We start from the raw sequence: 23,941 nt of genomic DNA, 5'->3' as shown, positions 1-23,941 counted from the left end.
ATGATTTAGAAAAGATAAACACTTGCCCGTCGTCTTGGCAGAGCAAATCCTTGGAATCAGGGGAGCAGACTTCCCCGTTGTTAGCTAAAAGCAGTCTTTCGTTGGTTCTAGCCACAGATTCAAAAGTTGGAATCTAACGCACGTGGCTTCCTTCAGAATGGCTTCCCGCTCCCACGGGAATCGATATCGTGCTTCCTTCGTCTCCTGGGTGCGTCTGAGGGTTCCCCCCCTCAGACCCTCCTTTATACTTCTTCACGGGATCGCAGGTGTCAATCAGGTTGCAGGTGATGCGATCTCTCTCTCAACCAGCCCACTTTGCCCAAGGGCTTTTCACGTGGTCTCCATGAGACAATAGTCAAGGTCACCTTTATTCTGCTTCTTGGGAGAACGTGGTCTCTCTCTCTCTCTCTCCCATTTCCCTGGGTCTATTCAGCACGTCCCTTCCTCTTTTGGGTCAGCTGACCCCCCTCTTGACTCGGGTTCTTGAGATTCTCACAAAGGAGGGGGCCGATGGCATAACAATGCACAAGAACACCCAGATTCCTCTGTACTCTAGTTATCTGCAAGCTCCTTCCATCTGATTCCTCCTGCTAATGTGCACAACCTCACATTCTCACACATTATATTACAGTCCATTTGACGAGCTATTCCCCACTCCCTTTGCCCTATCGAGTATATCCCATGGCAGAAGAGAGGGGAGAGATTTAGTAGGAACTGGACGGCCAACATTTTCACCAAGAGTGTATTCTGTGTATGGAGTGAGCTGCCAGAGGGAGGCACATTAACAGCATTTAAAGGGTAAGTGGACACGTACATGGATAGAAACGTTTAGAGGGATCTGGATCAAATATGGGAAAATGGGACAAGCTTAGATCACATATTGGCCATCATGGACCGATTGGGCTGAAGGAGCTGTTTCCATGCTGTATGACTCAATCACTCTACGATTAAGATGTATCAAATACCCAATATGACATTGTCTGTTAAGCCTAACACTCTGACAAATGTATTAAACTATTCCATGACAGTCCACATTTGCTACAAATTTGCTGGTACTTTATATCATTAGTTGGTTCTCTTCCACCAGTGTAAAACAGAAGTTTGGTCATGCAGAGAGGAATTTGTTTATTTGTTGTTGTTCAGGCTTTACTTATAACTTATTTTCTCTCCTGATCCATTGGCTTTTCAAAGTTATTTACATATGACATAGAGGGGTGCCATTCTGCCCACTGAGTCTATGCTAGCTAATGGCACAATCACAATCTAACACTAACTTGCCATTTAGCATATTCTCCCCACATTTCCATCAGTTCTTTCCATATTCTATTGCCCAAACAGTTTGTTTTTTTTTTATTACGAAATCCTTTATTACAAATATCGGTGCTATACAATATATACAAAACAGTGGCAAACAATTACTAAACTACAAACAGACAATAGACATTACACCAAAATGTTGCCATCTCTATCCACGATGGCATTTACACCCCGCGGAGCCTAATGGTCTCGAAACTCCTCTAAGGTCGCCGTGGACTGCGTGTGTTCTTTTTCAATATTTACCCGGGCATGAACATACCCCCTAAACATTGCCGGGCAGTCTAGGAGCAGTTTACGCTGGCCAGTTAACTTCCTAATACACACAAAACCAGAGCACTTAGAGGAATCCCATGTAGTCACAAGTGGAACAAACTCTCCAAGTTACAGCACTGTTCAACCATGTCCTGTCAAATTTAAATCTCAGTGAAGTATGCCTGAAAATCTTTTTCAACTATTTACAATTCATGTCTTGCACTGTGCCTTTGCTGCAGAACAACAATTTTCACAACATATGCTATATCAGTATTAATGAAGCTGATTCTAACATTGATTCTGAAGATATTGCATCCGGTGCTCCCGGTGCGGCCTCCTCTACATCGGCGAGACCCGACGCAGATTGGGGGACCGCTTCGTCGAGCACCTCCACTCCGTCCGTCACAATAGACAGGACCTCCCGGTTGCCACCCACTTCAACTCTGCCTCTCATTCCCATCTAGATATGTCCATACATGGCCTCCTCTACTGCCATGATGAGGCCAAACTCCGGTTGGAGAAGCAACACCTCATCTACCACCTGGGTAGCCTCCAGCCTGGTGGTATGAGCATTGAATTCTCCAATTTCCGGTAATTCCCTCCCCCTCCCCAGGTCCCTCTCTGCCCCTCTCCCCTTTCAACTTTCTGCTTCTTTATCCCTACAGTTCTTTCATGCTTACCCCCTCCCCCCTTTATCTTTCCTCTGATTGATTTTCCACCTGGTGCCTCTAGGCCCTACCCTCTCCCCTATCTCTATTACTGGGCTTCGGCCCTCTCTCCCCCCCCCCCCCCCCATTCCTGATGAAGGGTCTTGGCCCGAAACGTTGGCTACTCTTTTCTCACGGATGCTGCCTGACCTGCTGAGTTCTTCCAGCGTTGTGTACGGATTCTGAAGATATAACTGAACTAATTTTGGATCCTGCAAGATACTGGAATTCCTTATCAGTTAGTATGAAAGAAGACCAAGTGGAGTGAAAAGACACATTACAAAAGGGGTATTTTCGTGGTGAGAATTCACCTACTCTGATAATACCTCTTCAAGTTTCCTTGTATCATTCATATGTATGAGTTATCATTGTAACATGTATTTAAGGGTGTGGTTTTCTTATGCTGCTACCTATTTCAGATTCCAATTAACTGAGCTGGCAGTTCTGTGTCACATCCCTACCGGCTTTCACTGAATTACTCAAATTACTGTAAATCCCCTCAAGGCTAGAGACACATATAGTATGTGATTAATTTTGTCTACTCAAAGCTTGGTAACAGAGACCTGGAGCAGTTATTACATTTTCCCTCAGAATTTCTGTTTCGCCAGCTTACTACGTCCCTGCATTATACACAATGAATTAACAACATTTAAAAGGCAATTTGGAGAGATTGGAAAGGTTTGAAGGAAAATGGGCCAAACAAGCGAACAGTACTAGCCTAGTGGAAATTTTGGTCAGCATGGACAAGATGAACCAAAGAGCCTTCTCCTGCCCCACGTGTCTATTATATTGCATTGGAAGAATTGCATTTTTTTTTAAATCTTGCAGCACTCATTAAAAACAGGCAACTAAAAGTTGGAAAGTGCATTGAGCTGCTGCACCAATGCATTTAATTTTCAAGTCCTTTGTGCTAAAGCTTTAACAATATGTAAGACTATAGCTAGATTTAATAGTTAGCAGACACCTTCTTTATCCCAACTAACATTTGCTAACTCCGTGCTTGCATTGTGTAGATATCTTAACAGGAACTTCATAAACAAAGCCAGCTCCAAGCTCAGCAGCAAAGCCTTCCACATGTGAAAAAAAGCAGAATGCTGGAAGAATTCAGAAGGTGTGGCAGCATCCCTGGAGGTAAAAGGTGTATGTTGATGCTTTATGACAAACACCCTTCCTCAGGACCGAAAGCAAAGAGGGAAGTTCGCAAGAGTGGGGCAGAGGCTGGTAGGTGAAAACTGGAACCAGATGTGGCGGTGAGGAATATGCAGATTGACCCAGGAGGGGGAGGGGAGGGGAAGGTGAACAAAGAGAGAAGAGACCTAGATGGACAGATGTGGGAGAAGGGCATCAGGGAGGTAGGTTGCCTAAAACTGGAAAATTCAATATTCGTAAAATTGGGTTGTAATCTATCAAACTAGAATACGAGATGTCATTCTTCACAGTTCACAGTTAAACTTTCTGTAGCAATGCGGAAGGCCACGGGCTAAGGTATTATGGGAGTATGAAGGAGAGTTAAAATGACATGCAACTGGAAGCTTGAGATGGTCATTGTTCTGCAAAATGGTCACCTGGTCTATACTTGGTTTCACCAGTGTAGCGGAGGCTTCACGATCTTCTGGGTTCTGCCTCCATGCGAGCTTCTTGAAGGCTGAGTTCTTTCAGCAGTCTGTACATTGCTCCAGGTACCAGTACCTGCAGTGCCTTTTGTCACCCACCTGTAAATCTTGTCACTTGAGGGCCCAAAACAATTTCCACTTGTGAAACGGACTAACAAAATTTTGACAGCCCACTGAGCTGGTGCCCTTCAAATTTAACATGGCAAAAGTTTTTGAATGTTGTCATTCAAAAATGTACCAAGATATTCAAAAACTGTCATAAATGAATCAATCTGTGTAAGTTATTTAAAAAATTGCTTTACTACAAAAAATAAGTTACAAAAATTAAAATACCTTAAAACATTTTTTTAATGTTCAGTAAACTCAACTAAAAATGTCTAAGATATTAACATTTACCTTAATCACTCAATCATTTTCTTCCATTAAATTCACCATGTCTAACTTGATGCGTCGAGTTTGAGCAGATTCCAAAATCAAGTCCTGGAGACTGCTCCAACTACAGGAGTTCTTGGTCTGTGTGTAGTCAAGAAACTGGTGGTGACCCGCTGCCAGCAGGCACAGGACACTCCACACGTAAGCACGGATATCTTGCATTTCCTGACATGCGTGCAAATTCTAGTCTAGTATCTTCACTAAAGGCACAAGCCTCCCACTACCAAGGGTATATTCAGAAGTTGTGCCACAAGAAGGTGTCATCCATTGCTCAACACCCTCACCATCCAGGCCATGACCTCTTCTCATTACTACCATCAGGGCACAAAGTACAGGAAATGAATGTTATATCTCTGCCCTGTACTACTGCTATAAAACAACAAATTTCGTATCATATAATTCAGTGATATTAAATATGATTCTCATTCTGATCTATTCCTCAAAATTCTGCTGTCCAAATGCTTTCTCAAATCCTTGTCTAAAACTGTGGGCAGCACCAACCCTAAAATCCACAAGCTATTTGAGCTCCTTTATTTTTGGCTCTTGTGTATTTCCAGATTTTATTACACTGCAATTAGCAAACAGCAATATTGAACTTGGTAAACTCCACCCTGAACCCCTCCAGGTCTTTTCTGCATTTTTCTCATTTAGGAAATACTTTAAAACCAACTTCTTTGTCAAGCTTTTAGCCAGTCGTCTCAATACTGCCTTAGCAAACAAAAAATCTCAAAAGCTGGAAATCTAAAATCAAAGAGAGAAAATGCAGGAAAATTTAAGCAGTGCAGACAACTTCAATGAAACAGAAGCAGAGTTGGTATGACAGGTCATAGACTGACTCATATTTCAAGCATTTTCTGATTTGATTTTTAATACTGCTTTGCATGGGTGGGGGTCAGGTCGTTGATAAAAATCTGTGAAGTTCCTTGACACATTTTGATAATTCTGAAAATGTAAGTTTGTCATTATTGTTGAAAATTAGGTAGTTGGACTCCATTCGAAGTTTTATGTCTGTGAAACACACTGTGCTTTATCCTGATATAGTCCATTGCCCTGAGATTGTTTCATAGATTAACAAACTTCATACTTTAGTTCTGAGCATGTTGCGATGATGAGCACTGAACAATGCTCAAAGAAATAAATAGAAACAATTTGTGTTTCTCGTTAAGGTGGATGCACTTAGGAGCAGGGCTGGGAATTCAGTTCACAAGCTTGTCACTTTATAATGCGTCATGAAAGATCCAGCTTAATATAATTGCTGTAATGAGGATTAGCGGGCATTGGTTTCACATTCAATTACATTCTCTTCATAATTTTAATTCTTACACACAACCCAGCAGCAAAAATAATTAGCTTGTACCAAGCACCAAATGAGAACAGTTTAAATTTGATTTGAACAGTGCAAAACGATTCCATAGAGTTCAAAGTAAATTTATTATCAAAGTACATACTGTAGATGTCACCATATGCAACCATGAGATTCATACGTACACAGTAATTCCAAGAAAAATAACAGAATCAATGAAAGACTGGATCCAACAAGATGGTCAAATAACAGACAACAAGCTGTACAGGCACAAAAGAGTAAGAATAAATAAATAAGCAATAACTATCAGGAATGTGAGATGAAGAGATCTTGAAAGTGAATCTAAAGGTTGTGGGAAAAGATCAGTGATGGGGTGGGTGAAGCTGAGTGAAGTTATACCTGGTGGTTTAAGAGCTTGATGGTTGAGGGGTAACAACAGTTCCTGAACCTGGTTGGGTGGCTCAACTACCTTCTTCTTGATGGCAGCAGTGTGAAAAGAGTGGGAGGGGTGGCAGGGGTCTTTGATGATGTTTGCTGCTTTCCTGTGACAACGCTCTGTGTAGATATACTCAATGGTGGGAAGAGCTTTACCTGTGATGGACTGGGCCACACCCACTACTTTATGTTGGATTTTCTATTCAAAGGCATTAGTGTTTCCATACCAGGCAGTGATGCAGCCAGTCAAAATACTCTCCACCTTCATCTACAACTGTGGAAGTTTTAGTTAAAGTTTTAGATTTCATGCCGAATCTTTGAAAATGTAGAGGTGCTTTCTTCATAATTTCACTTTAGTGCTGAGCCCAGAACAGATGCTCTGAAATGTTAACACTGAGGAATTTTAAGTTGCTGATCCTCTATCTCTGATCCCCTGATGAGAACTGGTTCATAGACCTCTGGTTTCCTCCTCCTATAGTCAAAAATCAGCTACTTGGTCTTCCTGACATTGAGTGAGAGGTTACTGTTGTGGCACCACTCAGCTAGATTTTCAGTCTTTCTCCTAAATGATGATTCATGTCCACCTTTGATTTGGCCAGCAACAGTGTTGTTGTCAGCTAACTTGTATGTGGCATTGGAGCTGTGCTTAATTCAAACAAATTTTTCTCAGTGACTACTGAATAATTTCTTCATAATGGTATCTAACTTGCAGAAAACGTATACATGCATATTAATCCTTGGCTGTGCCTCATGTGCATGCCTACGTGTTTGTAATTACTTGTGCATGTCTGTATCTGTGTATGTGTGTGATATTGTGTGAAAACATGATTGCTCAATTCTAACCTCATAGCATGAAGGAATTGTACAAATCTCAATGTGCCTAGACTAGCCTTTTGAAGGAGCTTTCTAATTAGTAGCACTTTTCTTCCTCTACAAATGATTATTGATTTTTCTTTACCCGTTTTCTACCTGTACTGCTCTTATTTTATTTGATGACATGGAATATTAAACCCAGATATCTAGTTTTAATTTCTGGCACCTGATCTTGAAACAGTTATAGACTGAATGGCATCAATTGTCTCTTAAATGCTATAAAGATTGACTTGGCTCAGAATCACAGGATGTGTGGTCTTGGCAGTCATCGGGCGAAATATTAGAGACAATGGTGGAATTTGCACTAGAGTTACTACCCCCCCCCCCCCTTTACCTACTGTTGTCATAATTTTAATAAGGTTTCTGCAGCTCTTCCAAAGTTGATGCAAGAACAGGAAAAATCCCTGCTTATTCATTGTTAGTTTGAGGAAGGACTCAAGTTCCCTACTTAATTACGACAGTGATACGACTCAAACGATTCTTGAAGAAGGTAGAAGTCCTCACTTTGAGAAGACTGGAATATAAAAACAAGGATGTAATGCTGAGGCTTTTGTAAGTCACTGGTCAGACGCACGTGGAGCATTATGAATAGTTTTGGGGCGCATATCTAAGAAAGATGTGCTGGCATTGGAGAGGGTCCAGAGGAGGTTTACAAGAATTATACTGAGAATGAAAAAGTTAATGTATGAGGAGCATTTGATGGCCCTGGGCCTTTATTTGGTGGAGTTTGGAAGAATGAGGGGGGGATTTCATTAAAGCTTACCAAATATTGAAAGGCCTAGACAATGTGAAGGTGTTTCCATTAGTTGAGAGCAAAAATAAAATCAGTCATGATCAAATGGCAGAGCAGACTCAGTGGGCTGAATGGACTCATTCTGCTCCAATGTCTTATGCTCTTATAGAAAATAAGGAGTACACCATAAGATTCTTGTCAACTCAGTGTTTTAAGGCTAATCTTTTGCCTCACCATCTCTTTCCTCAAGTAACTCCACATCCTTTGATTCCTTCAATATTCAAAAATGTATCATTCTCTGTCTCTCATGATAGAACTTTGGGACTAGCAGTTAGGATACAGTGGTCAGCATGAACCAGGTAGTCTGAAGGCCCTGTTTTTGTACTGTATGATTGTATGGCTCTATGGCTTTGAGAATGTCCATTATACTCCTGAGTAGAGAATTCTATGGACTGACCATGTTCAGGATGATGCAGTTGCTTCTTTATCGTGCTAAATAACTAACTTCTTAGTTTGATATTCTGTCCCTTGGTTCTTCTTAACCCAGCCAGGGGAAACGCTATCACTGCACCTAATCTGGTACACCCCTTTAGAACTGTGAATGTTCCAATAAGAACACCTCTCATTCTTCTAGACTTAACATATAGGCTCAGTCTGCTTCATATCTCCTCCCCGGGAATTCCACTGCCCTACTACCACCACCACCCCCAGCAACATTCAACCCCTCCCCAATTCCTGGAATTAATCCATTAAACCTTGTGCAGCCCCAAAGTTGCAAGTGCATTATTCCTTAATTATTGAGATCAAGCCTACACAAAATATTCCAGATGAAATCTCAGTACTGCCCTATGTAATTGTAATGATTGTGTTCTTTAGCAAACTCTGGAAACAATGCCTAGCTTTTCCATTTCATTATTTTCAAGGAGAAATATTTGAATTTTGCATTAGAACTGTAGTTCATGATATGATGTTGGCTAATGTGGCTAATGTGATAACAATAGGCAAATATTCCAGTAGGTGAGGTTACCCCAACTCTCGGCGATGGTCTGTAAAACCGGTTTATCTACCACACTGCAGCCAGCAACCCAGGAAAAATAAGTTATTGGAGACACAGTAAGTCTGACAGAAAAGTGCAGTGGAAGATGTATACATTCCCATTAATGGTTTGGAGTCAGTGTTGAGTGCTCCAGGAAGAAAGTTCCCAAATAACAGCTGCTGAGATTTGACTGTACCACAAGTTATGAAAACAAAACGTGCTCAAAATACTCAGTGGATAGTCACAGTCCACAGAATTAATGCTTCAGGTCATTGATCTTGAAATATTAACTCTGACTCTCTTTCCACTGGTGTTGCCTGAAACGCTGAGATTTTCCTGCACTTATTTTTATTTCAGCTTGCCAGCATCTGCAGCATTTTATATTTATACCCCTGTTTAAGTGAGTACTTGATAAGTTTTCTATTATAATTATTTCTTTTTCTTCATTTTCCAGATCCCTCCATGTTTTCCTAAATCAGTGGGGGTAATATCAAGTCATTTTGTGAGTGAAATATACATTTATTTATTGTTATCAAAGAGACTCTGGTAAATATATTTAATAAGCTCAATCTGGTGCATGTTTAAATTGAGGAGTGCCAACTCTGTAGTTATGATTAATCAAGACGATGCCAACTGCATCAATGTGTCCTTTCAGCATTTTAGAGTATTTATCACTGCAGCACATATAAATGATGAAAGATTATTGACAGGTTACATCACAGCCTGGTATGGAAAAATCAAATACTCTTGAATGGAAAATCCTACAAAAATGAGTGGAAACAGCCCAGTCCATCATGGGTAAAGGTCTCCCCACTGAGCAGATCTACACAGAGCATTGTCGCAGGTAAGTAGCATCCATCATCAGGGACTCCCACTACCCAAAGTCACGCTCTCTTCTCATTGCTGCCATCAGGAAGAAGGTACAAGAGCCGCAGGACTCACACCACCAGGTTCAGGAACAGTCATTACCCCTCAACAATCAGGCTCTTGAACCAAAGGGGATAACTCCTCTCAACTTCAGGATGAGGTTGTAAATTGGATTAGATATTGGCTTTGTGGGAGAAGTCAGAGACTGGTAATAGATGGTTGCCTCTCCAACAGGAGGCTTGTGGCTACTGGAGTGCACAGAGATGGGAGCTGAGTTCATTGTTATCCAAATCATTGATATAGATGACAAACAACAATGTAGTTAATTGGATCCGCAAATTTACAAATGCTACCAAGATTGGGGGTGCTGTGGATAGCAAGGAAGACTATCAGAGCTTAAAACAGGATCTGGACCAGCCTTTAAAATGGGCTGAAAATGGCAGATGTAATTTAATGCAGAGAAGTGCAAGGTGTTACACTTTGGTTGAACCATCCAGGATAGGCCTTACACAGTGAACAGGAGGACAACTGCAGAACAATGGATCTGGGAATACAGGTCCAAAATTCATTGAAAGTGGCATCACAGGTAGATAGGGTCGAAAAGAAAGCTTTTGGGACATTGGCCTTCATAAATTGAAGTATTTAATACAAGAGATGGGATGTTATTTTGAACTTGTATAAATCATTAGGAGGCCTAATTTGGAGTATTGTATGCAGTTTTGGTCATCTACCCAAAGGAAAAATGTAAATAGGGTTGAATGAGTACAAAGAAAATTTACAAGGATGTTGCTGGGACTGGAGAACCTAAGTTATATGGAAAGATTGAATAATTATTCCTTGGAATGTAGAAGATTGAGGGGAGATTTGATGGAGGTATACAAAATTATGAGGGGTATAAATAAGGTAAACTCAAGTAGGAGTTTCCCCACTGAGATTAGGTGGGACTACAACTAGAGGTCATGGGTTAAGGGTGAAAGGTGAAAAGTTTAAGGAGAACATGAAGGGAGACTTCACTCAGAGGGTCCTGAGAGTGTGGAGTGAGCTGCCAGTGCAGTAGAGTTTGCAAACTCAATTTCACCACTTAAAATAAGTTTGAATAGGTACATGGATAGTAGGGATATGGAGGGTTATAGTTCTGTGCAGGTCGATGGGAGTAGGCAGTTTATATGGGTTGGCATAGACTAGTTGGGCCAAAAGACCTGTTTCTGTGCTGTACTTTTTGACTATGACTTTGTTATGACTTTATAACTTCACTTGCCCCATCACTGAAATGTTCCCACAGTCCATGGACTCACTTTTATCTCATGTTTTCAATATTTATTTACTTATAACTTTTTTTGTACTTGCACAATTTGTTGTTTTTTTCACATTGGTTGTACACCCAGTTGGTGTAGTCTTTCATTGATTCTATTATAGTTATATAGTTATTGAAATATGCCCACTAGAAAGGGAATCTCAGGGTTGTATATGGTAACATACATACTTCAATAATAAATTTACTTTGAACTAAAGTAAATTAAACTATTTTAAAAATAAATTTACTTTGAAATAAAGAACACAATTTGTCAAACAGTAACTGACACAATCCTGTTGTATAGCCATGGCTCTTGGGCCTACTGTGGATGATTTAACCATCAGCTTTCTGCTGCACACCACTTTGAATATCAAATGACTAAACAGGATATCTAATATCCAGGCTCCAGCACCTGCAAACTATCTCCTCATTAAGGGGGAATGAACTCAGTTCGACTTAGAGAGAGAATGGGCATTTCAGGATTCATTTACACAACAGATAGAATCAAGAAGGAAATTTTAGAGGGCCCTACACAAAGAAACTGAATGCACACCGGAGTATATAATATGATCAACTTCACTTGTCATGGAAAATCTGGAAGTAGGCTCTCGAAGACTAGCAAGCAGCTGATAGAAAAGTAAGATATTGTCTGAAAGTGAGTAATTGTTAGAAGACACTACAATGACGAGTAGTTTCCTATACATTGGACCTTGTTGCATGTATCTGGTGAAATAGTGTAGGCATAATTGCAATTTGCATTCAAAGTGATGTGACAAACACCAGGCTACTTGTGAACAATCCTACCACAAACAAGAGAAAATCTGCAGTTGCTGGAAATCCAATCAACACAGACACACACAACGCTGGAGGAACTCAGCAAGCCAGGTAGGATCTGTAGAAAAGAGTACAGTCGACGTTTTGGGACAAGACCCTTCAGTGGGACTGGAGAAAATAAGTTGAGTAGGTGTAAAAGGTCAGGGAAGGGAAGGAGAGAGGTGAAACTGGGAGGGGGTTGAAGTAAAGAGCTGGAAAGTTGATTGGTGAAAGAGATACAGGACTGGAGAAGTGGGAGCCTAATAGGAGAGGACAGAAGGCCATGCCAGAAAGAAAAAGGGAACCAGGCACCACAGGGAGGTGATGGGCAGGCAAAGAGATAAGATGAGAGAGGGGAAAAGAGATGGTGAATGGTGAAGGGGGGGGCTTGTATTACCGGAAGTTCAGAAATTAATGTTGGAGGCTACCCAGATGGAATATAAGATGTTGTTCCTCCAGCCCAAGTGTGGCCTCATCGTGTCAGTAAAGGAGGCCATGGATTGACATCTTGAGCAGGAATGGGAAGTGGAATTAAAATGAGAGACCACTGGGAGATCCCACTTTTTCTGGCAGACAGAGCGTAGGTGCTCAGCAAAGCCCTCTCCCAATCTACGTCGGGTCTGGTCGATATACAGGAGGCCAAACCCTGGTGAATTTCATAGGGTGTGGCTCAAATCTCTGTAGGACCACTAGATGAGATCATTTTAGAACAGCTGCTCTGTGCGTTACTCACTGTCTCGTATATCTCCCACACACTTGCCACATGTTCAATGAGGTAGCAACAAATTATTATTATACCACAGGTATTCATTACTCTCGGGTTCTATTGGGTAGATACTAAAATTATATTCCCCCATGCTGATGTTGGGAATGTGCACCTAATGCATAGAATTTATCCTTATAACTCTCAAAATAAGTTTATTATCAAAGTGCATAAATGCCACCATACACAGCCCTGAGATTCATTTTATGTGGGCATTCACAATAAATACAAGAAACAAAAGAGGATCAATGAATGACCGCACCCAACGGGATGGACAAACTGTACAAAGAGAGAGATAAAAATAATAATAATAATAAATAAACAAGCAAATAAGTTAGGACAAACCTGCCTCCTTATTAAGTACAAGATTACCTCAAAATATGCCACCCAAAGTAATTGCTTCCACACACATTTTGCCTTGATTAAAGTAGCTTCAGGTATTGTAAATAATCATGAAGGTCAACAATATGATCTCCACTTTATTCTGAGTTTGTTGAATAGAATACTAAAATTGATAGGGCCTCAATGGAGGGTAATCCACTGAGGTTCTTGTTCCTAATCTGAGAAAAAAAAAAGACATACGCGTAGACATTGAGCAAGAGCAGCATTATGTTGGAGAAAGTAGCTGTGATGGCAATATAACCAACTGACTATACTGGCTGGTGTTAAAATCAAATCATTAAACCTAGCCATAGGCTGTCATGCTGACTACGATGAACTATATTCTAGAATTTGTCAACGTGGAAAACATGAAACCAAGCCATGGCCTGTCATGCTGACTACTTACAGAACCATAGCCTAGAATTAGGCAACAAGTAGAAAAAACTAGATTGAGAACTTCACTAACTTCCATGAGTCTGATACCAGATACCTCTTTCAAAATACTCTAAGCTAAATTCAGAGTTGTAGTGGAGCGTAAATGCATCCAGGTGCTGCCAACCTCCCACTCACAATATCCCTGGAATAGTTTAGTTTGAGAATTGCTGCACAAGACTGTGGTTTATATATGAACACTTCTAATCCAGACTATTTTTCTGCAGTTATCAACATTCTGCAGAATGTTGGCCATGAAACATTATGAAATCTCAAATATACTTTCGTTTTAAAAAGAACTTCTGCTTCTCTTATAAAGTACAAAATTTGATGTAATTTCTGCCAATTGTTTTTGATTTATTGAGAACATACATTAAATTAGGAAGGGCAAGTTCATTCCCCTTCCTTTATTTGAACACGATAAAGATCGCAGCATGTTTTTTTTGTGTTCTGAATTCCTATCTAACTACTCTTTTATATTTAAACACAAATTAAATCATAGGATTTACCTTGAAACAGTTGATAGTTCAGTCTTCTCCAGGTTCCCTCTCCAACAAATTTACATCCAGCAATCTGAAATGAAGAATTATTTCCTCCATGTAAAAAAGAAATATTCACAAAACCATCTGTTTCGATACAATTTGTAGGTAAGATGATCTCTGTTTGACTTCCCCTATTGTGATCTAAGCAAGTGTAACCTGAGCCTTGGCTCCGCTTAAGTAGCTCCCAGCAATTATTAAAATTAGAACCACCTACATCTGTTACAGTTTCAGTTCAATAGTTGCACAATTATCTTATATACTTATATAGTTTCTCTCAAACAAACTGAAAATGAAAAATACCTTTCGAACAGATATAGCTGACATCTTGCATTAATGGACCTCTGTTTCATGCGAAAGTTACAAATATAAGTGCAGTAGGTCTGGTACGGAGAGTTTTTACATGGATTATTGATGGAATATCGATTCCACAGCAATCTTGCCCTTTCCAATGGCTCTGATCTCCTGCAGTCCTGTAGTTCTTTGATATATCTCTGAACTCCCAATTCAGATCTTTTGATTTAAAGTGCACCCACAGTTACCAGAAAAGGATAAGAACAGCAAAAGTAAATGTTGGTCTAAGGCAGGGAATCAACAAAGTTAAACAAAAAATTGGCAAAGTCGTTAAACAAGTATTTTGTGTTTGTCTAAGTATATCAAAGAGTGCGAGCTAAGTTTGGAAGAGGAAAACAAAAGTTAGAGACTTAAAGTAATTAATAATACAGGAGAGATAATATCAGGTAAACTAATAGGAATAAATGCTGACAAATTCATTCACCTGCCATAATGAAGTATTTCAAATGGTTGGTTATGACTGGAATTAACTTCTGCTTGAGCAAGGACCTGGACCCACTGCAATTCAACTACTATCACAACAGGTCTACAGCGGATGCAATTTCACAGGCTCTCCACTCTGCTTTGGAGCACCTAGACAACAAGTCAAACAAACATCAGGCTGATGGTTATCTATTACAGCTCAGACTTCAATACCATAATCCTTTCAGTCTTAATCACCAAGCTTCTAAACTTGGGCTTCTGTATATCCCTCTGCAGCTGAATCCTCAGCTTCCTCCTTGGAAGACCACAGTCAGTACAATCAGTAATAACATCTCCTCCTCAAGGATGCATGCTTAGCCCACTTTTCTATTCTCTCTGCTCATGACTATGTGGCTAGGCATTGCTCAAGTGCCATCTATCAATTTGCAGATGACACCACTGTTGTTTGTAAGGTCACAGATGACAATAAGGAGGCATACATTGAGATACTTTGGCAATAACCTCACACCCTATATCACAGGACCAAGGAATTGATTGTGGACTTCAAGAAGAGAAAACAGGGGAACATGTACCAGTCCTTATTGAAGAATCAGCGGTGGAAAGAGTGAGTAGATTTAAGTTCAAAGGTTAATTTATTAACCAAGTAACCATATATAACCATATAACAATCACAGCACGGAAACAGGCCATTCCGGCCCTCCTAGTCCGTGCCGAACTCTTAATCTCACCTAGTCCCACCTACCCGCACTCAGCCCATAACCCTCCACTCCTTTCCTATCCATATACCTATCCAATTTTACCTTAAATGACACAACTGAACTGGCCTCTACTACTTCTACAGGAAGCTCATTCCACACAGCTATCACTCTCTGAGTAAAGAAATACCCCCTCGTGTTTCCCTTAAACTTTTGCCCCCTAACTCTCAAATCATGTCCTCTCGTTTGAATCTCCCCTACTCTCAATGGAAACAGCCTATTCACGTCAACTCTATCTATCCCTCTCAAAATTTTAAATACCTCGATCAAATCCCCCCTCAACCTTCTACGCTCCAATGAATAGAGACCTAACTTGTTCAACCTTTCTCTGTAACTTAAGTGCTGAAACCCAGGTAACATCCTAGTAAATCGTCTCTGCACTCTCTCTAATTTATTGATATCTTTCCTATAATTCGGTGACCAGAACTGTACACAATATTCCAAATTTGGCCTTACCAATGCCTTGTACAATTTTAACATTACATCCCAACTTCTGTACTCAATGCTCTGATTTATAAAGGCCAGCGTTCCAAAAGCCTTCTTCACCACCCTATCTACATGAGACTCCACCTTCAGGGAACTATGCACTGTTATTCCTAGATCTCTCTGTTCCACTGCATTCCTCAATGCTCTACCATTTACCCTGTATGTTCTATTTGGATTATTCCTGCCAAAATGTAGAACCTCACACTTCTCAGCATTAAACTCCATCTGCCAACGTTCAGCCCATTCTTCTAACCGGCATAAATCTCCCTGCAAGCTTTGAAAATCCACCTCATTATCCACAACACCTCCTACCTTAGTATCATCAGCATACTTACTAATCCAATTTACCATCCCATCATCCAGATCATTTATGTATATTACAAACAACATTGGGCCCAAAACAGATCCCTGAGGCACCCCGCTAGTCACCGGCCTCCATCCCGATAAACAATTATCCACCACTACTCTCTGGCATCTCCCATCTAGCCACTGTTGAATCCATTTTATTACTCCAGCATTAATACCTAACGACTGAACCTTCTTAACTAACCTTCCATGTGGAACTTTGTCAAAGGCCTTGCTGAAGTCCATATAGACTACATCCACTGCCTTACCCTCGTCAACATTCCTCGTAACTACTTCAAAAAATTCAATAAGGTTTGTCAAACATGACCTTCCACGCACAAATCCATGCTGGCTACTCCTAATCAGATCCTGTCTATCCAGATAATTATAAATACTATCTCTAAGAATACTTTCCATTAATTTACCCACCACTGATGTCAAACTGACAGGTCTATAATTGCCAGGCTTACTTCTAGAACCCTTTTTAAACAATGGAACCACATGAGCAATACGCCAATCCTCCGGCACAATCCCTGTTTCTAATGACATCTGAAAGATATCCGTCAGAGCTCCTGCTATCTCTACACAAACTTCCCTCAAGGTCCTGGGGAATATCCGGTCAGGACCCGGAGATTTATCCACTTTTAAAGTTCTTAAAAGCGCCAGTACTTCCACCTCTTTAATTGTCATAGGTTCCATAACTTCCTTACTTGTTTCCCACACCTTACACCATTCAATATCCTTCTCCTTAGTGAATACCGAAGAGAAGAAATCGTTCAAAATCTCTCCCATCTCCCTCGGCTCCACACATAGCTGACCACCCTGATTCTCTAAGGGACCAATTTTATCCCTCACTATCCTCTTGCTTTTAATATAACTGTAGAAGCCTTTCGGATTTACTTCCACCTTATTTGCCAAACCAAACTCGTAATTTCTTTTAGCTTTTCTAATCTCTTTCTTAAGTTTCCTTTTACATTCTTTATATTCCTCGAGCAATTCCTTTACTCCATGCTGCCTATATCTATTGTAGACATCCCTCTTTTTTCGAACCAAGTTTCTAATATCCCTTGAAAACCATGGCGCTTTCAAACCTTTAACCTTTCCTTTCAACCGAACAGGAACATAAAGATTCTGTACCCTCATAATTTCACCCTTAAATGACCTCCATTTCTCTATTACATCCTTCCCATAAAACAACTTGACCCATTCCACTCTCTCTAAATCCCTGCGCATCTCCTCAAAGTTAGCCTTTCTCCAATCAAAAATCTCAACTCTAGGTCCAGTCCTGTCCTTCTCCATAATTATATTGAAGCTAATGCTATTGTGATCACTGGACCCGAAGTGCTCCCCAACACATACATCTGTCAGCTGACCTATCGCATTCCCTAACAGGAGATCCAACACTGAGATACAACTCTGAAATCCTTCAATTCTCCAGGTAGCCATGAAACCGAGAAAGAAAGGATAGCGCAATCAGCACCCAATCTCTCCCCTCCCCGCAAAGAAAAATAAACAAAAACAGAACAGGCAGATCAACCCCCAAATCCCTCCTCCCACACAAAAAAAACAAGCAAAACAGATCAGGCAATGTTGACCCCCAAATCCCTCTTTTCACACTCAAAAACATAATGAACAAAACAGATCAGGCACATCAACCCCCAAATCCCTCTTCCCACCAAAAACATTAACACATTGACCCCAAAACCCCCTCCCCATACAAAAAAAACATGAAGACCATGAAAGAAACCAGAGTATAAAAACTATAAGACTGAAAAAAAGAGTGCATAGCCCAAAGTCCAAAACGCAGAGAAAACCTGGACAACACTTTCCAAATGCAGCAGCAGGCTTTCCCCTCTGGTACAGAGTGACCAATCAAGAGGCATGCAGCTGACACTCACTTTGATGCTTCAATCTCCCTTGTCGCTTTAATCGGTGAACAATGGGAGCTTTACTTAACAAAATGGAGTCAAACATCGGCTTTCACCCCGTCCTGCCACCTGCCCACAAGATTTGTGCACATTGCTTCTGCCTCCCAGAATCCTGAGACTGCAGAGCACTGGAACACCCAAACGATCTCCAAACTACACATAGCCTGAGACCGTGCAAGTTCCTATAACTACACCTTTGATCTAGAAACAGGCACTGGAGTTAAAGGAGAAGTTATTCAATATGAGAACTTCAGCTAGGTGAAGGGGAACTGTTTGTGTCCTGCGGACTATGAATTAACATGGGGCACAATATCAGAGCTAAAGGTAATGTTGAAAATACTCACATTCTCAATACACCGCAGGCTTTTTCTGTTTAGATTTTAGAATCTAAAAATATGTAGACACAGCTTATTTGTTTGTAGTTTTACAATGATACTGTTCAGCTTTGCTCTTGCCAAAGCTCCCCAAAAAAAACACAATTGGCAAATTTAATATATGTCATTGGCACTAATTTTATTAGAGTTTGGATCCTTCTTTTAATTTCATTTCATAGTGAATGCAAAAGGAACATTTCCTTATATTCACTAAAAATCATTTAGATAACATCCCCAAAATCTATGGAGTGCTTTTGAAGTGTAGCCATGGTTTTGCTGGAATGTGAAATATAAAGTTTCCATCATACCTATGTGATTGCACACCCAATAAAAATCTTACCCAGCTGGTCTGATGGAATGACTGGAGTTTAATGTAATCTGAAGCCCAGAAATATCCCTCCCATTTAACAACAATACAGTAACTGACCCAGCATAAGTCAAAATCACCACCTCCCGGAGCCTAGCAACACACAAACATACACTCACCTGTTGAGCCATTTCATTCCCTCAACAGTTAATACATAACAAATGTAGTTATTAGTTAAACCCATTTGACCAACAGTTAATCCACAAGTTACTGATTTTTGTCACAATAAAGTTATGATGTGAAGTTGCTATACTTAGCAGATTGATAGAATATGGATATGGGAGGGGAAAGTCTGAAAAGAGCTGTGTGGCATGTGGAGTCTCCCTTTCTCCCCTTTAAATTGGTTTTTAACAGTTTACATACAATTATCTAATGATTAATGCAACTTATTTTACTTCACTCCACCCAAAATGCTACAGGGGCTCTCTCCTCCCTCTTTTTCTCTTTCCCTCCGTCATGTGTATAGCTGGTACTGTTGGGATGGTGTTGGAATATTTATTAAGCAAAGCCAAACGTTTTACCTCAAAGTTGGGAAGACATAGCACAGGTAGAACATTGTGGATTACAGATGTGTTTACATTGCTATTGTCTACACTTCATGGCAAAAAGAGATAACAATCTACCAGCCTCACAGAGCAGATTCGTAACCACCCCTCTTCAGAAAGAGAATGGCAATGCAGAGAAGGTAGTCCAACTAGTAGACCTCAATGTCTATCACCAAACGTGAGTCTGTAGCACCAGTACTAAGTGAATTGGCCAAATCCTCTAAACCAAATCTACAAGACTACTGGCAAGAGTGATAACATGGAGTACCACCTCTACCTTGTCATCAACAATCCATTGGTCACAACTGCACCATTGCCTTTGCCAATCTGCCCACTATATCTACATTTCTATCCCCTAGATAAAGTAGAAATCTGAATAAGTAAGTACTGTCCATAGAAGCAGGACAAATCTAGTACAGTTAATTGCCATCCCATAAGACTACTTTCAATTAGTGGTAAAGCGATGGTAGGTAGCAACACTAATGTTTGAAGCAAAACTTGATTGCTGGTAACCTAATGACTGGTGCAATACACACATAAAGTGCTGGAGGAACTCAACAGGTCAAGTAGCATCTATGGAAAAAAGTAAACTGTCACCGCTTTGGGTTGACACCCTTTTTCAGGACTGAGAAGGGGGAAGATTCCTGAATAAAAAGGAGGGGGAAGGGAAAGAGGCTAGTTGGGAGGTGATATGTGAAGCCAGGTGGGTGGGAAAGGTCAAGTGCTGGAGAAGAAAGGATCTGAGAGGAGAGGAGAGTGGACAGTAAGATAAAGGGAAAGAGAAGGAGACCCGGGGGAAGTAATAAGAGTGTGAAGAAGAGAAGGGACAGAGTGGTGAATAGAGGAAGGAAGCTGGAATTTGTTAAACAGTCAACGTTTCAGGCAGAGACCCTTTTGTCTGGCTTCTGCCAGAACTAATCAGTTCCAGACCTCATTACAACCTTGACAGAAATGGAATCATAGAAAGGTTACAGCATGAAAAAAGACATCCAGCTCACTGAGTCTAAGCCAATTCTTACCCAAGAGCAACCTAGTGAAAAATCTAATGATATAATGATCCAAGTAAGGAGATTTATCTACAAACTTTGTAATACCATGTGTAGTCAATGAAATCCCCTTGGTCAGAGTCTCAGACCTCAGATTGTTTGTGCTTGTGGAAGAGGGTTGTTTTTTTTTTTTTAAATAGTCATTAAAGTACATCCCACACAACTTCAGTATTTCAGTAAACAATGAGTAGTGAAGATTTATGTTGGTCAACTGGACCTTCAAAAGGCGCTGCCTCAAAAAGATGGCATCCATCATTAAGGACCTCCATGACTCAGGACATGCCCTCTTCTCAATGCTACCATCGAGGAGGAGATACAGGAACCGGAAGACATGGACTCAATGTTTCAGGAACAGCTTCTTCTCCTCCATCATCAGATTTCTGAATGGACAATTAAACCATGAACACTACCTTGGTATTTTCTTTCCCTCTCTTTTTGCACTGCTTATTTAATTTAAACAAAGATTCTGCAGATGCTGGAAATCCAGGGTAACACACACAAAATGCTGGTGTAACTCAGCAGTTCAGGCAGCATCTATGGAGAGGAATAATCAGTCAATGTTTTGCCTATGAGGACTTTGGACTGAAATGTTAACTGTTCATTCCTCTTCACAAATACTGCCTGACCTATCTGTTACTGTGAGTCATGTGTTCATTATTGGTTTCAATTGAATGTCTGACAATGTTGAAGCTATTCTCGGTACTTTTGGTTGCTTTTCCATTAATGCAAGACATTATGTTTTAAAGGGCCCTTCACATTGCTTTCAGGGTACTCCAAAGCCCTTTAAGATATAAATACTATTGCAGGGTAATCAGTCTTGTAATGTGGGTACTGGACACAAAAAGAAATGTGAAGAATAAATAGCCTACTTATTGTGACATTGATTGTCACACTGTTTAGATATCATTAATATACTGTAAGGTATCATCAGGTGTCAAGTGCTAACCACATTTTCCTCAAGTAGCTTGGTTGGTAAAAATCAAGTCAAATCAAATCTTTAGAAAAAGGCGACACAAGGTTGGAAGATGTTCAATCATTGTGGATAGAGCTAAGGAACAGCAAGGGTAAAAAGACCCTGATGGGAGTTATATTGAGACCCCCAAACAGTAGTACAGATATGGTCTCCAAATTACAACAGTAGATAGAAAATGCATGCCAAAAGGGCAATGTTACAATAGTCATGGGATTTAAGTATGCAGGTAGATTTGGAAAATCAGTTTGGTGCTGGCTTCCATGAGGGGTAATTTCTAGATTGCCTTCAAGATGGCTTTTTAGAGCAGCTCTTGGTTGAGCCCACTAGGGGATCAGCTACTCTGGATTGGATGTTGTGTAATGAGCCAGAATTGATTAGAGACCTTAAAGTAAAAGAACCATGAGGAGCAAGTGATCATAATATGATCAAATTCACCCTGAAATTTGAGAGGGAGAAGCTAATGTCAGATGTACCAGTATTACAATGGAGTAAAGGGAAGTACAGAGGCAAGAGAGAGGCTTTGGCCAGAATTGGTGGGAAAACAACACTGGCAATGATGACAGCAGAGCAACAAAGGCTGGAAAGGAGAATCGGTTAATGTTATGTACTCGAACTTTCCAAAGGCCTTTGACTAAGTGCCACACATGAAGCTCCTTAGCAAGCCACGAAGAACGTGGTGTTACAGGAAAAATTCTAGCATGGCTGATTGGAAGGAGGAATAAAGGGAGGCTATTCTGGTTGACTGCCGGTGACTAGCGTTATTCCACAGGGTCTGTGTTTAAACTGATTCTTTTTACCTTATATGTAAATGATTTGGATGATGGAATTGATGGCTTTGTTGCAAAGTTTGCAGATGGTATGAATATAGGTGGAGGAGCAAGTAGTTTTGAGGAAGTAGAGAGGCTACAGAAGGACTTAAGACAGATTAAGAGAAAGGGCAAAGAAATGGCAGATGGAATACAGTGTTGGGAAGTGTATGGTCATGCACTTTGGTGGAAGAAATGAAAAGGTCGACTATGTTAGCATTCATTTTAAGAGGACTAGAATATAAAAACAAGGATGTAATGTTGAAACCTCACGGAGTATTGTGAGCAGTTTTGGGTGAGGCCTCACGGAGTACTATGAGCAGTTTAGGGTCCCTTATTTTAGAAAGGATATGCTGAAACTGGAAAGGGTTCAAAGGAAATTCACAAAAATTATTCTAGGTTTGATGGCTCTGAGCCTGTATTCACTGGAATTCAGAAGAATTAAGGGTGACCTCAATGACACTTGTGTAATGGTGAAAGGGCTTGGTAGAGTGGTTGTGGAGAGGATGTTTCCTATGGCAGGAGAGACCAGAGGACACAGCCTCAGAATAGAGGGGCATCCTTTTAGAATGTAGATGAGGAGGAATTTCTTTAGCCAGAGAGTGGTGAATCTGGGGAATTCTTTGCCACAGGCAGCTGTAGAGGACAAGTCTTTATGTATATTTAAGGCAGAGGTTGATATACATACATATCTTTAAGTTCAGGGCATGAAGGGATACGGGGAGAAGGCAGGAGATTGGGGCTGAGGAATATTGTATCAGGCATGATGAAATGGCCTAGTTCTGCTCCTATATTTTATACTTATGGGTTAGCATAATAGCAATCGCATGAATGACAGCGATGCTTACCATCAGATGAACACCTTCTATGACCGCTTTGAAAGGGAGAATATAACTACAGCTGTGAAGATCCCTGATGCACCTGATGACCCTGCAATCTCTGTCTCAGAGACCAATGTTAGGATGTTTTTAAAGAGAGTGAGCACTTGCAAGGCGGAAGGTCCCAATGGAGTACCTGGTAAGGCTCTGAAAACCTGTGCCAACCAACTGGTGGGAGTATTCATGGACATTTTCAACCTCTTTGCTACGTGCAGAAATTCCCACTTGCTTCAAAAAGGCAACAGTTATACCAGTGCCTAAGAAGAATAATGTGAGCTGTCTTACTGACTATCACACGGTAGCACTCAGATCTACAGTGATGAAGTGCTTTGAGAGGTTGGTCATGACTAGAATGAACTCCTGCCTCAGCAAGGAAGTGGACCTATTGCAATTTGCTCAGCATTTAATACCATCATTCCCACAATCCTGATTGAGAAGTTGCAGAACCTGGGCCTCTGTACCTCCCTCTGCAATTGGATCCTCGACTTCCTAACCAGAAGACCACTATCTGTGCGGATTGGTGATAACATATCCTCCTCGCTGACGATCAACACTGGCACAGCTCAGGGGTGTATGCTTAGCCCACTGCTCTACTCTCTCTATACCCATGACTGTGTGACTAAGCATAGCTCAAATACCATCTATAAATTTGCTGGCAATACAACCATTGTCGGTAGCATCTCAGGTGGTGATGAAAGGGCGTACAGGAGTGAGATATGCCAACTAGTGGAGTGGTGTTGCAGCAACAACCTGGCGCTTAACCTCAGTAAGATGAAAGAGCTGATTGTGGACTTCCTGAAGGGCAAGACGAAGGAACACATCTCAATCCTCAGAGGGATCTGAAGTGGAGAGAGTGAGCAGATTCAAGTTT

At 40.7% G+C, this 23,941-nt stretch overlaps 1 protein-coding gene across 8 annotated transcripts in view; it reads right to left on the bottom strand.

The window, feature by feature from the left end:
* The window catches only part of gjb7 (gap junction protein beta 7), a 41,579-nt gene that overhangs the window by 10,681 nt on the left and 6,957 nt on the right, over nucleotides 1–23,941 (bottom strand). For 3 of the 8 annotated variants that reach the window (XM_073056404.1, XM_073056407.1, XM_073056405.1), the window contains exon 2: nucleotides 13,761–13,824. The gene's annotated coding sequence lies outside the window, so the exon portion shown is untranslated. Of the gene's footprint in view, nucleotides 1–13,760; nucleotides 13,825–14,093; nucleotides 14,304–14,568; nucleotides 14,718–18,051; nucleotides 18,148–23,941 lie in introns of those variants that run through there. The other 5 variants (XM_073056401.1, XM_073056402.1, XM_073056403.1 and 2 more) reach the window with 4 other exon arrangements.

Source organism: Hemitrygon akajei, chromosome 9 (assembly GCF_048418815.1).
Source record: "Hemitrygon akajei chromosome 9, sHemAka1.3, whole genome shotgun sequence".
NCBI lineage: Eukaryota > Metazoa > Chordata > Chondrichthyes > Myliobatiformes > Dasyatidae > Hemitrygon > Hemitrygon akajei.
Note: the sequence above shows the minus strand (reverse complement) of the source record. Positions and strands in the feature narration are given on the sequence as shown.